We start from the raw sequence: 5,307 nt of genomic DNA on the forward strand, positions 1-5,307 counted from the left end.
TGTCCTTGTTTACAAAATAAGTACCTTAACTCTACTGTATACATGTGAACTATCTATGACATCAAAACGCTCTGCCATTGAAACCTTATTTCGAACTAACAAAAATTCAAACGTTATAGGGACTCTTCTTTGGATCTTTTCTAGGGAGAAAAGCGATGCTGGGAGAGCCACTTCATTTTTGGGGCTCTATTCTGAGCCTCCATCAAGCCCCTTTCTACAAAACCTTCTGCCTCTCAGTACATTGAGAAGCAGAACAAAGCAGGGGAGAAGTTTCCGTGGGCTTTGAACGTTCATCTTTAAAGAGAGTTGCATGCATCTCTCACCCGGCACTACATCGGCTCCTCTGGCTTCCCCGGGTCTCTAGTGCGGCTGGACGGGGGCAGACGCGAACCCTTCAGCGAAAAATAACACAGTAGGATTTTCACTCTGTCATACTTAAGCTTTACTCACCACTTTCGGGAAGTCATAGTCCCTGTTGTTATTCCAATTGTCAATACAATTTAAAATTAAACTGAATTAGAAAGAAGAAGTAATAATAAACCGGCAGTCATTTTTAAATTCATGAAATATTTTTATGAGTTTTTATTGTTAAATATACCCAAACTACATTTTGGGACAATCTGGGACATCACAGGTTCCGCCATGCTTTCTGAATGGGCCTCCTCATTGACTTCAAAACTACTTGCCTCTTGTAAAATGGTTCCCACACTTTCCTGAAAGGTGATCCAAAGGATAATTCCATTGCTGTACCTCAATGCCACGTCACCATAGTTACTAACAGAAAATAACAGCTTCAGGGGGTAATTTGTTTCCCTAACAACACACACAAATAAACAGACGCTTATTCACACATATTTGCCCACGTGTTTCTCTACCTCCAGATACCAAGCAACATCTGGACTCCAAAAATAGCTGGCATACTTATTTTGCATAATTCTAGAGTAGGAGGAGAAATACTGAAACAAGCAATCTGTTTAATTTGGATGTCTAACCTACCGGTGGCCAGATGGCTGTTATCTCCATGATGCAACTCCGGAGGGTGCCTGTAGGAGGAGTATGGGGCATGGGGAAGGTGCACAGGATTTGGATTTTGGAAGTGGGCAGTGCTATTAGTACTTCCTCTGTGATGGAGATAATAATAATCGGTTTCCTGCCTACATACCCGTGTCAAAATAAGATAAAGAGTTAAAGAAACTGTGGGCTAAACCTAGAATGGATATAAATGATTATGTATAGGGAAGATAAATGGGTCAAGGAAGGAAATGGGGCTTTGATGAATGTACCTTGTTTTGTAATTTTGAGTTCAGAGCAATGTAAATGTTTAATTCAGGATTAAAAACAATATTTTAAATTCAGAAATACCTAAACAGTGAAAACAAACTATGAGAAATGTGTCTAAATCTACATGAGTATAGTTATGCAATACACTGACAAAAGAATTATTTCAAGTAACTTTAAAACACAATATTTTGACTCTACACTTCTATTCCAAGGATGAAAAGTATCTCACAAAAACCTTGCATAGCATTGAATGATCTTATCTTTAGTAGTAATGTTGGCATTATCATTAAGTAATAGTATAGCTATATTCTAGAATAAAACAAAAAAGATCAAAATTTTCAGCATAAGAGGAAAAAGCTACAAGAATAATATGAAAGAAATATTATTATAAAATGTTATTTTGAATAGAAATATCATTATTCATGATTTTTCTTGAAAAAAAGAAAAAAGTCCTAGTGTTGCTCCCAAAAAGATCTAGCAACAATAAAAACTTAGTAGCATTTTTCATCCATATTGTCCATAATAAGGTCTCTAAATACCATTGCTCACTAAAAGGAGGTGAGACCCCTTGGAGAAATGCCTGAGACTAGATCTGAGGCAGTTGAGGCTCAATATGATTCAGGACATCTTAAAGTACCAGAAAGCAAGGAAGCGGTGGTAGACGTTGGGGCTGTATCAAAATGATACAAGAAACTAAAAAATGGAACAAAAAAAATCATTGCAATTGATCAAAGCACATTAAAAATAGAGAAATCTTTTAGTCCATAATGATACTTTTTAAAAAAATTATCATCATTGGAAATTGCTAGGCCACCAACTCATTATTCTGAAAATATCAAAAAAAAAGAATTTAGCATTGATCCTGTCTTTCTTATCTAAACTGTATTTCAGATTACCATATAGTTGATGAGAAAAGTTCTTCTTGATAAATAATTGCAGTTAATAAGTGAAGAATGAATGATTGAATTAGAAAATGACCATTTATCAACCTCTAGAGAAATGATGGGTCTAGCAATAAACATCAATATGTGCTTATAGCATTAGGTGAAAGATTTATGGAGAAGTTTAAAATGAATGAATGGATGGTGCTAATATCCTACAGATTACCGGAACCTACAGATCAATCTCAGTATCACTGAAGTAGAACCTCTAGACAGTGTGTGCCTCTTGTACTGTGCAATAAGAAGTACATAACAAAAAAAGAGAAGTATATAACATCACCTTTGATGTATGTGTGCCATAAATAAATAAGCAAACTAAACAAACCTTAATTTAAGCTTATAGATCTAATTGTCAGTTTACAAGAAATACCTGGAAATATAGGGACATCACAAAAAAAGTTAAATGACACCAGCAAAGAACAATCAGCTGAAATTAAGACATGAACTTCCAGATGTTCAAGCTGGTTTTAGAAAAGGCAGAGGAACCAGAGATCAAATTGCCGACATCTGCTGGATCATCGAAAAAGGAAGAGAGTTCCACAAAAACATCTATTTCTGGTTTATTGACTATGCCAAAGCCTTTGACTGTGTGGATCACAATAAACTGTGGAAAATTCTGAAAGAGATGGGAATACCAGACCACCTGACCTGCCTCTTGAGAAACCTATATGCAGGTCAGGAAGCAACAGTTAGAACTGGACTGAACAACAGACTGGTTCCAAATAGGAAAAGTAGTACGTCAAGGCTGTATATTGTCACCCTGCTTATTTAACTTCTATGCAGAGTACATCATGAGAAAAGCTGGGCTAGAAGAAGCACAAGCTGGAAGCAAGGTTGCTGGGAGAAGTATCAGTAACCTCAGACATGCAGATGACACCACCTTTATGGCAGAAAGTGAAGAGGAACTAAAAAGCCTCTTGATGAAAGTGAAAAAGGAGAGTGAAAAGGTTGGCTTGAAGCTCAACATTCAGAAAACTAAGATCATGGCATCTGGTCCCATCACTTCATGGGAAATAGATGTGGAAACAGTAGAAACAGTGTTATTTTTTTGGGCTGCAAAATCACTGCAGATTGCAGCCATGAAATTAAAAGACGCTTACTCCTTACAATGAAAGTTATGACCAACCTAGACAGCATATTAAAAAGCAGAGACATTGCTTTGCCAACAAAGATCCATCTAGTCAAGGCTATGGTTTTTCCAGTGGTCAGGTATGGATGTGAGATTTGGACTGTAAAGAAGGCTGAGCGCCGAAGAATTGATGCTTTTGAACTGTGGTGTTGGAGAAGACTCTTGAGAGTCCCATGGACTGCAAGGAGATCCAACCAGTCCATCCTAAAGGAGATAAGTCCTGGATGTTCATTGGAAGGAGTGATGCTGATGCTGAAACTCCAATACTTTGGCCACCTCATACAAAGAGTTGACTCATTGGAAAAGACCCTGATGCTGGGAGGGATTGGGGGCAGGAGGAGAAGGGGACAACAAAGGATTAGATGGCTGGATGGCATCACCGACTCGATGCACATGAGTTTGGGTGAACTCTGGGAATTGATGATGGACAGGGAGGCCTGGCGTGCTGCGATTCATGGGGTCACAAAGAGTCGGACACGACTGAGTGACTGAACTGAACTGAACTGAAGACATGAGAAATTCTTCATGTATTTTAGAAGAAACTCATGTTTTTTCTAAAAGTGTTTCTTCTAAAAGTGAATGATGTGAAAGAGGAGCAGGACTATTACAGATGAGAAGAGAGTTAAGAGACATATCATCAAAACATGTGAACCTTGTTTGCAACCTGATTCAAAAGAGATAATTGTGGAAATGTGAGGACTTCCCCAATGGCTCATCTGGTAAAGAATCTTCCTGCAATGCAGGAGACACCAGTTTGATCCCTAGGTCTGGAAGATCTCTGGGAGGGGAAAATGACAACACACTCCAGTATTCTTGCCTGAAAAATCCCATGGACAGAAAAGCCAGCAGGCTACTGTTCATGGAGCCTCAGAGTTGGACAGGACTGAGCGACTAGGCATGGGAAATGTAAATGTGAGCTAGGTGTTGCATGACATTAAAGTATTGTTAATTCTATTATGAATAGTGATGACCTTGATGTTGTATAAGAAAAGAAAATGTCCTTATGCAGTATTTATGGGTAGGAAAGAATGTGATGTCTTACCTTTGCCTAAAATAATCCAGAAAAAAAGTTTGTGGGAAGTGGGCATAGTAGCTGAAACCTTATTGGCATATTGTTTTTCTTAAAATCTGAAAGCTGGGTAATTAGGGGCTCATTATTCTATTTTGTCTCATATTATGCAGGTTTTGAAATTGTCCATAATAAAAGAAAACAAAATAATGAATATATTAGATTTGCATGTGAAAGTTCTTCGTAAAGCATGAAGCTTTTGAGGGACAATATTGCTGAGGCAAATAGAGAGCTGATGGATGCTCCTGAGCTGACCCATGATGGCCAAGGAGCAGGAGTGAGACTCAGCACAGAACCCAGCATCAGTAAGGATGCCAAGAAACAGGCCCTCTACTCCATGGTAGGAGAATAGCTTAGTGCCAAGTACAGTCATTCCACTTCCACAGATTCACCTGAGGCTATGCAGTGGTTATGTGACACAGTGTATCCTCTGTGCCTAAATCACAGATTCAACTCCATCACTTTGTATTTCATTACCTTGTTTTATTGTCTCCATATTAATTATTACTGTTTGTGAGTGTCTTATTTGTGATCTGTTTACTTTAAATCTTTGTCTCCCCCCTTCAAAATTATCGTGGAGAACAGAAACTTATCCTCCCTTCTGAATCCTCCGTGCTTGGCATACTGCAAGACACAGTTAAGGTGCTTAATAAATATTTGTTGTATAAATAAATTATGTATGTTATAACATATTTAACTACAGCAACAAACTGGAGGCAAGACAATGGATATTGGCAATAGGAATTGGTTAAATAAATGAGGGACAATGCATAAAATGAAAAATTATTCTGACATCAAAAGTATACTATGGACGAGTGTTCATTCTCACGTGGGCTTCCCTGGTAGCTCAGCTGCTAAAGAATCCACCTGCAATGCAGGAGACCTGA

Source organism: Bubalus kerabau, chromosome 6 (genome assembly GCF_029407905.1).
Source record: "Bubalus kerabau isolate K-KA32 ecotype Philippines breed swamp buffalo chromosome 6, PCC_UOA_SB_1v2, whole genome shotgun sequence".
Lineage (NCBI taxonomy): Eukaryota > Metazoa > Chordata > Mammalia > Artiodactyla > Bovidae > Bubalus > Bubalus kerabau.